This window comes from Choloepus didactylus, chromosome 2 (assembly GCF_015220235.1).
Source record: "Choloepus didactylus isolate mChoDid1 chromosome 2, mChoDid1.pri, whole genome shotgun sequence".
Classification (NCBI taxonomy): domain Eukaryota; kingdom Metazoa; phylum Chordata; class Mammalia; order Pilosa; family Megalonychidae; genus Choloepus; species Choloepus didactylus.
Genome location: NC_051308.1, coordinates 7,343,819 through 7,359,908, shown reverse-complemented (window position 1 = coordinate 7,359,908; position 16,090 = coordinate 7,343,819). Strand labels below are relative to the sequence as shown.

Below are 16,090 nucleotides of genomic sequence, written 5' to 3'. Positions count from 1 at the left end.
ACTTGTGCTTAAGCCCCAATAGGGGCCCCAGGGTGGAATTCCAGAAAGGAAGCCATTGTCCGAGGAGACAAGGATGGAGACTAGAGGCAAATCTGAACAGTTTTGAAGGAGAGCAGGATTTGGTGACACTTCCAAGGGGATGAAAGACATGACGGGTCAAAATTGGCTCTAGGTTTCTGAGATCAGATGGCCTCCTAAGAGACATCAGGACAAGGATGTCGGCAAGGGCATGAGTAGGAAACCAGTTCACTTTGGTTGCCTTGAATTTGAATCAGTCCTCCTAGCTGAAATGTCCAGGCAGCAATTATAACTCAATAGAATAGTCAGGGCTAGAGATTCAAATCTACAAGTCACTGTCACAGTGACTTCTCTGGAAAGAGGACATGAATCCCTAGAAGAACAGAGGGTGAGCTCCCAGACACTTGCCCAAATCTAACATCTGGGGTACAGGGAAAGGGTTCAACAAAGGGCATCTAAAAGGATGTGCCCAGGAGCTAAGGAGACCAGGAAAGTCTCCACCAAGTGGGCCTGAAGGGGGAGTTTTGTGAAGAAGGGAGAAGGGGGCAGTAGGAAGTCAATGGTGACAGCCTTGGAAGAAGAGTAAAGGAAAATGAGGCCTGATAAAGGAGATACTGTATTTTTTTAAAAAAAGAACATCATTCATGGCAAGTAAGATAACAACAGTTCAGTAGAGTGGTGGAAGCAGAAGCCAGAATGCAGAGTAAAGAATAACAAGAAAGAAAACATGAAGAAGCCAGAAGCAGTAGGTATAGACTGTGCTTCCAAGGAGTCTGTTTGATAGCTGAAAGAAGGAGCAAGGTTATGATCACTTTTAATCATGGGCATGTTGGCCAAAGCTCTGTGTGCTGAAATACGCAGACTGGCTCTGCTCTGGGGGATGCATGCATACCTCACACATTAGATTTCTAGATTTGAGGCTCCTCTCTGTGCAAAGCCCCTCTGTGACCAGAAAGGGAGGTTCACTGTGACTGGCCTGCACTGGAGCACTGGGAGTTGTTGGGCACATGGGGGCTAGTTGGTGCCTTTTGAGATTGTAGCTCCCTGTGTAGGAACAGATACTGCCGCTGTCTGTCCTGTGTTTGTGGGAGCAGGATGGTCCTCAGTTCCCACAGGCAAGGCCCACAGAGGCCATATCAAAAGGACAAGCCAGCAGGATGGTGAGCTCCTGGCTCTTTCCCATGAGGGGACCCCAACTTTGGGTTGTCAGGGCCAAACTCAACTGAAACTGAGCATCTGTTTTGAGAATACTGGAGGGTCAGCCATGGAACCTGGCCTCCGATGTCTCCTGAGTTAGAGGTGGTACAGGCTCAGAGGCCCTTCCTCAGCAAGGCCTTCACACTCAGGAGGAAGCTGGGGGTTGTCTTCACCTTGAATCCTTGCCTGGCCCAGATATTGTCAAGCTACATGAAGGGGAGACCTTCAGGGAACCTATAAGATAGCCATGCTTCAGAAGCCTCTGATAGGCTACAGACTTAGAAGCTGGGGACATCTGGAATCAAAGCAGGGGTGACACCTTCCTGGCTCGGCCATTCTCCCACTTACTGAAGAAAAACTACAGAAATCTCCCAAGACTTCACAAAGTATTATACTTGCATTCAGTTTCCTTCAGTAAAACTTTTTAAAATTTCCAGAAATATCCACCAGCTATAAATCATTGTTGCAATTTGTGTGGCTTTGATCTTCAAGGGAAAAATGCAGAGTTTAGTTCGACTCCTTCTTTGAGTGCCTTCAGCATGATGAGTGCTAATGATAGTTAATACCCACAGAGTTCTTACCACATGTCTTACAGGCTCACTAAAAACACGCAACCACCCTGCAGTGTAGATATTTTTACTGCCCCCATTTTTAAGATGGAAAGTAAGATAAGACGAGGTTGAGTGCAAAGTCAGTTAGTAAGTGGTAGAACCAGGGTTGAACTGGGGAAGGAAGTCCCCAGCATCTGTGCTCTTGACAACTGTGCTATACCACCTCAGGGAGGAGGAAGCCCCAGACCTGGGAGGGCACAGTCCAGTGGGAGAGAGAGAGGAAAGTTAAGATATAATATCAACATAATGTAGTGAATGGAGGGACGGAGGCATACACAGGAGCTGGGGCATGGGCCAACACAGTGGGTTCTGGAAAGGCTGCTTGCAGGTTCTGACACATGAGCTTAGTCTTGCAAGGTAGACAGGGGGAGAAAGGGCTGGAGGTCATGCCAGGAACAAAAACACAGAGAGCCCCAACAGCACGGTGGGTTCAAGGGTATGGAGAGGGCCTTAAGAGATGAGGCCGAGAGAGTGGAGAGGACCAGGCTACAGAGGCCGTATAGGCCAAGAGGGAGATGGGGAGCCATTTGGGGGTATCCCTGGGGTCTGACGTAGGTGGACGTGCATTTTCATTTTAGGTGGAAGGTGGTAAAACCAGAGTAGGGCAGAAAGATTGGTAAGAAAGTCAACACAATGGGCCACAGATGACCAAGAAAGGAGTTAGAAGAACACCGTTTCTAATGGTTAATCTCTTTTTTTCTCTATACCAGCACTGGTGTGATAGCCCCTGCATTGAACAGAGGCTGAATCGATGCTCATTTTGAAAACAACAAAGGCAAAGGAGCCCTTTTTGAAAAAAATGGGGTTACTTAGCCTTTCAGGTTGAACCACCTATTATCTAATTTTCATTTCCATCAGAACCTCTGTGGGGAGGGCGTGGGGGGGGGTGCACTGCCAAGTAGCAACAAATAAGAAGTTTCCATTCTATGCAACTGGTAGCAGAAAACTGCACTGATAACCTCACCTCACTATTTTGCTTTTCCCATATGGTTGAGAAGACCTTGGTTGAATGCTAAGATAGCTATAGGGTCCAGCACAGATGAAGATATTTCTTTTTACACAGCCCCCTTCCAGACAGCCTTTCACTAAGAACTCCTGGGGACATGAACGTACCAGCTGGTAGCAACTACAATTCACTACTTACCTTAAGTTTTAGCTGGAGAGCTGAAGATGAAAGACTTCATATTCCGCCAGAAACTTAGCAGCTCCATTATCTTCCAAGTCATTCTGTCCTAGAAGCAAACAACAAATAGGCTTGTTAAATTATTCATTGTGAAGTATCAACTTACACAACATTAAACAAAAAGCTCACATATCATGGACAAAATGAAGCACAAATCAGGACCATGGGCCCTGTGATGATTTATGCAGAAGCTTGATTTTGAGGTTTGTCTTATATGCAGGTAACTGCTAAGCTGACCCTTCTCTTTGACTGATGAGTCATTTAGTCTTTTTACACAACGGTAGCAATAAACGGTTATAGGGAGGAAAGGAGCCAGGAACTGTATTTGATTCAGACAATGCAGCTGTTAGGGATTATATCATGGCCCCCAAATTCATGTTCAAGTCGGAACTCCCAGTCCTGTGGATGTGAACCCATTTATACATTGGCGTTAAGGTGAGGTCAAACTGAATCAGGGCAGGCCTTAATTCAATATGCCTGGAGTCCTTCGAAGCAGAAGAAATTTGGACACAGTAAAAGAAAGATGGGGAGCGAGTTGGCCATGTGATGAAGGCAGAGACTGAGTTACAGATTGTTGGCAAGTCACCACCAGCACCTTACAGGCTTCAGAGAAAGCATGGCCCTGTGTCACCTTGCTTTTGGACTTCTAGCCCCCCAAACTGTAAGACAATAAATTCCTGTTGTTTAAGCCAACTAGTTGGCAGTATTTGTTACAGCAGTCCTGGCAATCTAAGATGGCAGCAGAGATAGGTTTTTATTGGAATGTTATCTCCTCATTGGTTGATACACTCCAGCAGATGTAAAACTAAGAACTCAAAGTCCAGAGTTGGGACCTCAGAATATTGGAGATGGATGGGATTCTCCTTTTATAGGTGAAAAATTTGAGACTCAAAGAGACTACCCCACTCACAATGTGGTGACCAGGTACTAGTGGAGTCAGGAGATCACAGCCAGTGCTCTTTCTGCTATGTAAGACTTAATTTAGGTGACATGGTTTTGAAATAATAGTTCTCATGAAACCTTTTGATTCACAGACCACTTTAAAGGTCATGTTGATTTTAACTTATTTTATAATCTTTCTAAGTGTGGAAGTAATTTTCATTTTGCAATGAAAGTCTAAGAACCAGCTCAAGTCTCCCTTTTTCATGGAGAAATGAGTCCCAGCTGGGTGTAACAGAAAGCTCCCTTCCATATTTGCAGCCCTGTGCTCGCTGCTTTAAACCAACGGTCTTATTCAGCGCTCACAATTTCCTCACAGGTGTGAGTGGCACGTCTCCATTGCACACATGGGGCCACAGAGGGGCTGAGTTCTTTGGTTCAACTAACATTTGTCAGAGCATCTGCTCCATGCCAGCACTGAGCTGAATATACAAAGGAGAAGTAGACATGCTTCGTGCCCTCAGGAGCTCGTAGCCTAGCTAGGATTGGGGGATGGGAATCAGGGGGAACCGGGCCCATTAATTACAACTGTCTTGTCCAAACTACAGCTTGAAACCCATTAGGAGGCCATGGAATCAATTTAGTGGGTCTTGATCAGCACAAAAAGTAATGGAAGAACACATAAATAACGAAGAACAGAATGGGAGACAAAAGGAGAATATGAGAAGGCAGGTAATAAAGGTAAGAAGAACCATGGATTTGTGCCTACAGACTTATCTCCATCATCTGCATGTCTGCATGTACTGGTTTGCAGCAAATATAGATTTTTTTTTTTTACATCATGGTGAAAACAAGTATGAAAGCTCTCAGGTTAAAGAACAAAGAGATAAGTGCCCTATTAGAGGTTTATAGAAAGTGCTGACAGCAAAGAGGACTGAGTGTCTGCCTTGTGGGCTAATTAGCACCCAGCTCCAGAGTCAGCGAGGGACGATTTTGGTTCCTCACCAAGGAGGAGTCTCTTAAGGATGGGATGCCCAAATCTAATACTCAGAGGCAGTATGAGCTGGAGAGCTGGTATGAAGTTTCAGGGATTAGAAAGGAAGGCAGGGTTGGGGTTCCCTTCTCCCGCAGCCTGGGAAAGAGAGGTGGGTACCTATCAAAACAGGGAGACACAGGGATACTGGTTCTATATTTGTGGGATGGAGCCAGGCTCAGGAAGACAGGACCTCAAGAAGATGGCCCCTCAACTCTGAGCCTTATGGTTAGAAGTGTGGTTGCTGCTGGAAGATCTGCAAGCATTGGCTAGGTCTAGAAGGAATTCTCACTATCTCACCTTCAAGAGAATGCACGAGACCCTCTGGTGTCTGGAAGGACATGGGATAGGAAGCCAGACATGGGGGCCTTTGAATGATCTTAATCCCCAGAGCAGAGGCTCCTTAGGACATCAGTTTACTGCGATTTCCCCTGACAGAATGTATAATATTTGCTAAATTTTCTGTTCTTTTTCACAGAACTTCCTTTGGTCATATTCTGGATACCATGTTTGAAAGTAGAGAATTTGTGGCAATTCACTGCACTGCCAAATAGAGATGTTTTCTCAGGTTTCTGAGTATGGATTCAATGCAAGAGAAAAAATGACCTTCCTATAGAATAACCCAAGCAAATAATTCATGCTATAGGCATCTCCAACATGGGCTTTACAGGAACTTTGCAATAGTAAGTAGCTTGGGGGTGGAGGGAGTCAATTTCATTATGTAATTCTGGTGATTTGGTTGTTGCATGTTCATCTTTTAACAAGAAAGATTAATGATCTTATCCATTATTTAATCCATATTTTTCTCTGTCCAGACTTAAGATGACAATGACAAGAATTGGGTACTGTACAGAATAAATAGCATCTGAAACATAAAGAAAAATAATCATTAGATGTCTATGTTTTAAGTCTCTTCACCAATCGGTGTGACAGAACAGTACAAATAACAAGATCTTTAAAAAATTCTCTTTCACTAAAGGTTATGGCTAAGGAGAGAACACTGGCTTATATCAAAAGCAGGTGAAATAATGAGGGTGTGATTTTTAACTCTATTAAGAACAAATGAAATAGTTCCTATGGAAGTGCTTCATGAACTAAAAGGTATGCCACAAGTGTTAACCATTTTAGCTATTATTATCAATGCTAACAAATTATCAAGTAAAATCTAAAAGTTCTAGTGCCCACAAGTTAATGAAATTGCATTTGACATTGCCTGTGTATGCTGTTTCTCACCAATCTTTGGTTTCAAACCAAGGGCTCAGGTTTTAGTAACATTTTCAAGGATGAACATTAATAATAAGGCAGGGAACTTAATAAATAATTGTCCTTCCTAACAGATGTGCAGATAGGCTTTGGTTAATAAATAGATCTAATTTTCTTCATTTTCCAGATGAAATGGGACTAAAGATGTTATATGACTTGTCCAGGGTCATCCATGGGCAAAACCACAATAGAAAATCAGATTTCTGACACCAGAGCCCTTGCTTTTTTGTTTTGTTTAAAATTTTTTATTATGGTGACAAATATACATATAACATTTCCCATTTTAACCACTTTCGAGTATACAATTCAATGATGTTAATTGCATTCACAATGTTGTGCTACCAACATCACCATCCATTACCAAGATTTATCCATCAACCCCCCCAAAAATTCTAGAGCCCTTGCTTTTTAATTTCTAAGCTTGCTTGTAGTTTTGATTGTTAGCTTGCTGTTTCTTATGGAAACATTAGCTCCTTTCTGTTCTTTTCTGGAATATAGATGTTTGTATGTAATATAATGATTATATATATTATAATCATACACATCACAAAATCAAAGGTATCTTAGAATGAAAAGCTCTCTCTTAACATCAGCAAAAACCTCTGTTCTCTCTGCGGCTAGTCTAGATTCAAAAGAAGTTTCTCTTGCTACTTGGTCTTTTCAATTGTATCTATTTTTAGGTTTATGTAAACTTAGCTATTTCATTTAAACTTAGATGTTACCACTTTGTTTCCAGGAAAAAATGTCTCAGAATTATAGGTAGTGGGAGCATGATGGTGGCATAGGGAGGTGTGGAATTTAGTCCTCTGGAACAACTAGCATACAGCCAGGACCAACTGTTGGGGACATCTGTGACTGGACACACATTGTGCACCACTCTGGAATGGGTAGAATGGCTGAGATAGTGTAAGAACTGTAAGTAAAGCTCCCCAAACTGCAGCGGTGGTGCCCCTCCCCCACTGGCATGGCAGGCTGAGCTGAAACACTTTCCTGTGGGAAAAAAGAGCAGTCTACTAGGAGGAAGGGAAGGTAGCTCAACCAAGCTCCAACTGCAGTTTTAATTAATGAATCTGGACTACTGAATACAAGTTACAAGCACAGACAAACCTCGAGCAAGCAGGAAAGGAACCTAGAGGCTTCTCCTGGCAGAGAGGAGGTGGGGCTGATGGAAAAAATAAAATAAATAAATAAAAACAGAGGCTTTTGGAGTTGCCTGAGCTCAGAATACTGAAAAAAGGCTGTGTGTCAAGAAAAGGGGCACATAGAACTGGGCACCAACTCTGGTTCTTGACTGGTAACTGGGAGCTGGCTCTGAAAAGGGGATTTCTTTCTTTTTTCCTTTTTGTTCTCTCATTCTATGTAGCTCATTAGAGAAAGCCTCGGGCATTTCAATTGTCAGCACTGACCCAGGCAAAGGTAGAGTTAAGATAGTTAGAGAGACAAAGGAAAAAGTCAAATGTAGGAGATAAATCCCTAAAGGGCTTATCTTCCCTAAGAAAAGGGGGAGATGGGGCCCAGCTCAAGTGGCTGCCCCCCTCAGAGAACTCAGACCCTAGGGCCTAGGGGGAAAAAAACAGAAACAGCTTAAGCTTGGCTTCTGATACCCTTGGCCCCTGGCAGGGACAGGGTCTACTGAGAATTAAAGGCAGCATACCTCTTCATGCCTGTGGGGAGCTGTAGGCTGCCAAGCATCACCCGCTGGGCAGGAAAGGAAAAACACAGCATCTAGAGGCCTCACAGGAAAGTAGACAATTTGCTGGGTCTCATCCTCAGGGAAACTTGGTATTGATTATACCCTCTTCCTGAGACTTGGGCCTGTATAGTCTGGGAAAATCTGATTGGGGTAATCAAGGAAACCAGATGCCTAGACAACAAAAAATTACAAGTCACACTAGAAAAAACAAAGGTATGGCCCATTCAAAGGAACAAACTTACACTTTAAATGAGATACAGGATTTGAAGCAACTAATTAAAGATCTTCAAACAAATATGCTAAATCAATTCAAAAATCAAATTAATGAGTTGTGGGAAGATCTGGCAAAAGAGATGAAAGACATAGAGAAGACATTGTGCAAACATAAGGAAGAACTTGAAAGTTTGAAAAAACAACTGGCAGAACTTAAGGGAATGAAAGGTACAACAGAAGCAATGAAAAACACAATGGAGACATACAACAGCAGATTTGAAGAGGTAGAAGAAAGGATTCAGGAACTAGAGGACGGGACATCTGAAATCCTACACAAAAAAGAACAGATAGGGAAAAGAATGCAAAAATATGAGCAGGGTCTCAGGAAATTGAATGACAACATGAAGCATATGAATATACGCGTCACAGGTGTCTCAGAGGAATAGGAGAGGGGAAAGGGGGCAGATACAATAATGGAGGAAATGATCACTGAAAATTTCCCATCTTTTATGAAAAATATAAAATTGCAAATCCAAGAGGCACAGTGTACCCCAAAAAGAATAGATTTGAATAGAACTACTTCAAGATACTTAATAATCAGATTATCAAATGTCAAAGACAAAGAGAGAATTCTGAAAGCAGCAAAAGAAAAGCTATCCATCTCACACAAAGGAAGCTTGATAAGATTATGTGTAGATTTCTAAGTAGAAACCATGGTGGCAAGAAGGCAGTGGCATGATATATTTAAGATACTGAAAGAGGAAAACTGCCAACCATAATTCTATATCCAGCAAAGCTGTCCTTCAGAAACAAGGGAGAGTTTAAAATATTTTCAGACAAACAGACACTGAGAGAATTTGTGAACAAGAGACCTGTTCTACAGGAAATAGTAAAGAGAGCATTGCAGGCAGATAGGAAGGGACAGGAGAGAGAGATTTGGAGAAGAGAGTAGAAATGAAGACTATCAGTGAGAGTAAAAAGAGAGAGAGAGGGAAAATTAAAATATAAAATAAAATAAAATAAAATAAAATAGTGACATATAAATTCCAAAAGTCAAAATGGTAGTCAGTAGACATTATGTTGAGTGAAATTAGCCAGAAACAAAAGTATGGACACTCTATGGACTCACTAATATGAACTAACAATGATGAGCAAAATTTGAGAGTTAAAGTTGAGAACATAGGTTATCAGGAGATAGAAGAGGTTAGAAATTGGCCTTTGATGCTGAAGGAGTACATAAGGGCAAGCAGGATAGACTGTATAGATCCAGAAATGGATAGCATAATACTGTGTGATGGCAGCACAATATTGTAAATACTCTGAACAAAGATGAGTCTGAGTATGATTGAAAGAGGAAGGCTAGGGGCATGTAGGACACCAGAAGGAAAGATACAAGATAAAGACTAGGATTGTATAACTTAATGAAACCTACAGTGGCCAATCATGGTGATTAGATGTACAAATATAAGAATGTTTTAAAGGAGGAAGAACAAATGAATGTTAACATTTCAAGGTATTGAAAATTGGATGGTACAAGGGAAAAAAATACGATCAATGCAAATCAGAGTGAATAGTTAACAGTAACATTGTAAGATGCTTCCATTAATTGTAACAAAGGCAATATAACAAAACTAAATGTCTATAAGAGAGGAATATAAGGGATTAAAAAATAAACAGAGGGATACAAGTGCTGGATAAAACATGGAGAGAGGGATGTATCTATTCACTGTTGGTAGGGAGGTAGAATGGCACAGTCCATCTGGGGAGCAATGTGATGGTTCCACAAAAAGTTAACTATGGATTTGCCATATGGTCCTGCAAACCCATTATTGTGTATATACTTGGAAGAACTGAGAGCAGGGACATGAATGGACATTGCACACTGGTGTTAATGGCAGCAGTATTCACAATTTGCAGTGGATAGAGATGACCTAAGGGAACATCGACTGATAAACGGAATGGTGAATACAGTGGAATTCTTTGCAGCAGCAAAAAGAAATGGAGTTGTGAGGTATGCAACTAGGTGAATGGAACTTGAGGACAGTATGTTGAGTGAAATAAGCCAGAATTGAAAAGATAAACACTATAAAACCTCACTAATGTGGACTAATCGTAATGTGCAAACTCTAAGAATTGAATCTGAGAACATAGGTTATCAGGGTAAGGCTTATGGTAAAGGCTCCTAGACTGTAAGCTCTTACAGCAGCCACATCTATTCCTGAGTTGTAATGGCTATTTCTAAATTCTGAGATGATGAGCTGTTTGTGTATAATCTGGTCAGTGCCTGGAACTTTGGGTATCTGTGTGACATCTGAGATGCAGAGCCAGAGTTCAGCAGCTATTAACGTCAGCATTACCCCATACAGCAAATGTTAAAAAAGCTGAAGAAGAGATCAGACTTTAGAGATATGAACAAAATGGACTTGGTTGGGACTAAGGCAAACCAGACTAAAGGGAAAAGGATGATATTGACTGTGTTTTAAACTTCAGCTTCTATGTGAGAGGAATTGATGTTTATTTGGTAGAAAAATCTATATTTTCTATAGCATGCTATATAATTTAACTTTTCAGCTTATTCAAACACCATAATTACATGGAAACTTGAATAGGGGGTGAGACATGGTTGGTTTGAACAGGTTAGCATGATGCCCCAATATATCCCAGAGTAATTTGGGCAGAGAGCAAAAAATGTATTTGCAAAGCCCCCTTGAAGAACTGGGGAAAAATTGGAAATATTAAACTTCCCAAGCTGGGGAATTCCTGATATTCTTGCAAGCATTGGGGACGCCATTGCAGTGAGCCAAGCCCTCGATCTTGGGGCCTGCCCTTATGACTCCTTTGCAGTAACAAAGGAGAAGCTAATAATAATTAGCTTCTTATAATTGTGCCTAAGAGTCACCCCCAGAGAACCTCTTTTGTTGCTCAGATGTGGCCCCTCTCTCTAAGCTGACACTGCAGGTAAATTTACTGCTCTCCCCCCTACATGGGACATGACTCTCAGGAGTGTAAATCTCACTGGCAACATGGGACTTGACTCCTGAGGATGAGTGTGGACCCAGCATCGTGGGATTGAGGAAGCCTTCTTGACTAAAAGGGGGAAGAGAAATGAAACAAAATAAAGTTTCAATGGCTGAGAGATTTCAAATGGAGTTGAGAGGTCATTCTGGAGGTTATTCCTATGCATTTTATAGATATCTCTTTTGAGTTATTAGTGTATTAGAATAGCTAGAAGGAAACACCTGAAACTGTTGAACTGCAATCCAATGTCCTTGATTCTTGAAAATGATTGTATAACTATATAGCTTACATGGTGTGACTGTGTGATCGTGAAAACATTGTGGCTCACACTCCCTTTATCCAGTGTATGGACAGATGAGTAGAAAAAATGGGGACAAAAAGTGAATGAATAATGGGGGGGGTGGAGTATGAGATGTTTTGGACATTCTTTCATACTTTCATTTGTATTTTTATTCTTATTTTCATTTTTATTTCTTGGAGTAATGAAAATGTTCAAAAATTTATTGTGGTGATGAATGCATAACTATATGATGATACTGTGAACAACTGTACACTTTGGATGATTGTATGGCATGTGAATATATCTCAATAAAATTGCATTAAAAAAAGAATTATAGGTACCACAAGAAAAGGTAACTAAAATGATTGTGTTCCTGGTAGAACTTAACTTCGATACTTTAAGTTTTAATGTCTTCGAAATTTGTGGAAAGTGTAAATGCTACAGAGTAAGTGTATTTTTAAGATTCAAAAGAGAGAGAAAAATGTGCACAAATAAATGGTTAATATATTTTGTTTTCTTAACTATTTAGGCTGTCAGGTTTCTTCAATCTCCTTGACCAATTTCCTCTCAGTGTTTGTGACTTTAATTAATTAATTAATTAATTAAGTTACTTATCTATTTTATTTTTGTTGTCTGTGTGAGTTAGTAGGAAGAATGCCTGTTAAATATGCCATCTGTCAGGTCCTTTTTTCCCCTTCAGCAGCGTACTACCCTATTTTGTGGCTCTAGGAGGACTAACCATACTAATATTGGGGAGATTTTTTTTTTCATTCCAAACCATTCTGGATCGCAGAGCCAAACAATGCATGCATTTTAAAATGATGAGCCCCCCAAATGTTTCCAATTTGAGTGAAAACAATGCTAATATATTTATTAAATATCATTTTAAAAGAAAAAGGGCCCCAGATTGTAAGTAGTAGCTATAATGTACACCAGGTGCAACTCGAGAAAGGGAAATTTTCCCGTTTTCTTCTGATCAAGAGTCCCTGTAGAAACAAGGTAAGGAAGGCCACCCCAGCTGACAGCGCAGTGCATGAGTTTTGTCTACACGTGTTAGCAGAGTCCATTCGTTTCTCTTAGATAACCACCCTGCTTAGGGGCAGGCTCTTGCAACAATCACCAAATACAGCGCATCCTTGTCACTTACAGCAGCTCATTCCCAAGGGCCATGAAGAATAAAGAAATAACTGATGGCCAACTAATTGTGCATTTTCTTTCCTCAGGGCCTCTTCCACCCTCTGGGGCCCCCCTGGATATCTGTGTGTTCGTAGGTGTGTACTGTATATATGTCTACTTGGCAGCTGTCACATGGGGGTATACCATAATTATCAATGTGTTCTGGAGTCAGACAGAATTAAGTTCAAATCCCAACTCTGTCACGTACTGGCTGAGTGAATGAGGACAGTGCCTCAGTTGCCTTCTTCATAAAATGGGGATAATGACAATATCTCCCATTAGGAGGGTTGAGAGAAAAACAGAATACTGTATTTTGCTGATTCTGAGATGCACTTTCCCCCCATTTGAACGTTTCTGAAATCAGCACATATATTAAAATCCAGAGTTCTGTGAAAGTTTATTTGGTAGCATTTTTGCTCTTTCTGAGAGATACATAAAATCAATGTTATGTGTCAAATGATTGGATGAAATAAGCTAATTGATATAAATCACAGAGCACAGAATAACATATGCAATAAATAATAATAAAGAAATAGCACGAATTTAAAGTATTCAATGGGGAGTCTGAGAAGAGGGTGGCTGCAGCAGGAGCTTGGTTTTTCAACCTCAGTCTCTCTAAATCTCCACATGAAATAGCCAAACAAAAAATCCATGGATAAGACTAAAGAGACAATGATAATTAAATGCAGTACATGATCCTGGGCTGGATCTAATAATGAAGAAGAAAAGGCCCAAAAGGACATTACTGAGACAACTGAAAAAAATATGGAAAATAGACGTACGCTTCATATCCACATTAAATTTCTTGAACTTGATAACTGTACTTAACAGGGTTATGTAAGTGAATATCTTTGTTCTTAGAAATAAACATGAAAATATGAAGTGTTCAAAGAGTGTGGTGTATGAAACCCACTCTGAAATGTTTAGAAAACAGATAGAATTTAGATAATAGATAGATAGATAGATAGATAGATGATCGATGGAGTGATACAACAAATTTTGGCAAAATGGTAAAAGCTGGTAAATCTGGGCATCTGGGTAAGGCATATATCGGGGTTCTCTGTATTGGTTTTGTATTAGTTTTATGACTGTCTTATAATTTGAAATTATTTCAAAAATAAAAAGTTTTTTTTTAAACACAAAAAAACCAAGGATAACATTTACAACAAAATGAGGGACAAAGTATCCCCATGAATCTCCAAATAAAAGAGTGGGAACAAATTCCCAATAGCCACAATCTGGCATATTATTGGGGTCTGCATGGAATTATGAAGAAGGAAGCATTGTAGAGAGCAAAGAGAAAGAGAAGAGAAAAGAAAAACCCTTTCATGTTCAGGAAATCAAAATAGCCTACAGGTAGTCATTGGAAAATAATATGGCCAATTTGAACAGAGAGCTGAAGCTGGGAGGGGATCGTTCCATCCAATAGCCGAGAGTGTGAGGGTTGCACGGGAAAGACTACAGGGGCCCTATGAACCCTTAAAACTGGAGCCCCACACTGAATAGAAATGTGGGGAGTGGAATCAAAATTGAGTATGACAGGGACAAGAGACTCCTCTTCGAATGCTTTAAATTTGTGCTAGTTCTTTATTATTATTTATTGGATGTGTTATTACTGTGCTCAGGAATTTGCGTCAGGAAGGAAATAGAAGGGCCATATTAAAACCATGGAGGGAACAGAGGCAAGAAATTTTAGAAAGTAAGCCACCATGCTTCTGAACCTTACACAAAAACAACAGAAAGGAGAGCTCTGGGAAGTTACAAAAGCTTTCCTGAACCAACCTCAATCTATAAGACTGGAAAAACGAATTTCACATATAAATGAGAAGTTAATGCTTACACTGCACAGGGTTTCTATTTGGATTGATCGTAAAGTTTTGGTAACAAATGGTGGTGATGGTAGCACAACATTGTGAACTAATTAAAGCACTGAATTATATATGTGGATGTGGTTAAAGGGGGGCACTTTAGATTGTATATATGTTACTGGAGTAAAAATAAAAAAAAAAATCCCATAGGCCTATACAATAGAAAGAGTGAAGTCTATTGTAAACAATGTACTATAATTAATAGTACAATTATAAAAATGTTCCTTCATGAATTGTAACAACTGTACCACAGTAATGCATGGTTAAGGATGGTATTATTAACAAAAAAAAACAAAAATGGAAAATAAGCATTGGAGGGGATGCAAAGTGCACAGTTGGTGGGAATGTAAAATAGTGCAGCCACCGTGGAAAGCAATATGGTGGTTCCTCAAAAATGAAATACAGAATTACTGTATGTCCCAGCAATTGCACTTCTAGGTATATACCCAAAGAAAGTGAAAACAGGGTCTCAAACAGATACTTGTACATCAATGTTTATAGCAGCAGTATTCATAATAGCCAAAAGGTGAAAAGAAACCAAGTGTACACCAACATATGAATGGATAAACAAAATGTGGTATATGTACACAATGGAGTATTATCCAGCCATAAGAAAGAATGAAATTATGAGATATGCTGCAACATGGAAGAACCTTGAAAACATTATGCTCAGTGAAATAAGAAAGGTACATAAGGATAGATCTCTTACAATACTACTTATGAGAGATGGCTAGAAATAGTGAATTTACAGAGATGGAAAGTAGATTCAAGGTTACCAGGGGATGGGAGGAAAGGAGGATGCAGAAAGTTTGTTTGGAAAATTTAAAAATATATATTAATTTTTTAAAAAAGAAAAGTATCCAGGATGAAACTCGCACAAAATTAGTGTAAGGAAAAAAGACATTAAGGAGCACAGCAACATTCCTAAGAACACTAAAAATTTGCCAGAAAGCCATGCCTACAAAGCAAACCATCTGTAGATTCCCCTTTCAAAATGAGCTAAAAGACATCAAGAAAATTAAAAAAGACATAAAAGGTCAAAATATCTCAGAATTAGGGAAACTCTTAAATAAGGTGACAGAACTTAGGAAAGAGTTAAAAATAAAAAAAAAATCATTTCAGATCTGAAGATTAAACTAAAAGGAACACAAGAGCAAATAAACACAACAGATTTTGCCTTAAAAGAAAAGAAGGGGAAAAAGAAAACATTTTCTAAAATTAAAAAAAAAAATTAAAACAACAAAAATTTTCCTAGAAAATGTGACAGACGTCAACGATATGCAAAGGAGAACAAAGGCGCACATGGATAACAGGGGTCCCTGAAGAAGAAAACAAAAATGAGGGAGCCGAAGAAACCTTGAAAACTATAATTCAGGAAAACGTTCCTGAAATAAAGCAATCTGAGACTGTGTCGGAAAAAAACATACCACATACTTGAGTATATCTACCCAGAGGGCTAAATAGGAGAGAATATAGTATGTCAATATGTCCTTGACATGTAGATATAGTATAACTATTTTTTTAATGTGGAGCAGAATATGCAAACAAATTTAATGTTTTCAGTAATTATATTAGCAGCAATATTTGTAGTGTTATTCTAGGACTGTCATGTCTGTAATTTCAGATAAAACAAATGAGTAATTATGGGATATTGCCTA

General features: G+C 39.8%; 2 protein-coding genes across 4 annotated transcripts in view; both read right to left on the bottom strand.

Annotated features, from left to right (window-relative positions):
* Positions 1 to 3,036, bottom strand: part of TIAM2 (TIAM Rac1 associated GEF 2) — a 337,029-nt gene extending 333,993 nt beyond the window's left edge. For both annotated transcript variants that reach the window (XM_037820045.1, XM_037820027.1), the window contains exon 1: positions 2,971 to 3,036. The gene's annotated coding sequence lies outside the window, so the exon portion shown is untranslated. The remainder of the gene's footprint in view (positions 1 to 2,970) is intronic.
* SCAF8 (SR-related CTD associated factor 8) overlaps positions 1 to 16,090 on the bottom strand; it is a 337,204-nt gene that overhangs the window by 78,987 nt on the left and 242,127 nt on the right. The window contains exon 22 of one of the 2 annotated variants that reach the window (XR_005214393.1): positions 2,971 to 3,058. The gene's annotated coding sequence lies outside the window, so the exon portion shown is untranslated. Of the gene's footprint in view, positions 1 to 2,870; positions 3,059 to 16,090 lie in introns of those variants that run through there. The other variant, XM_037820137.1, reaches the window with a different exon arrangement.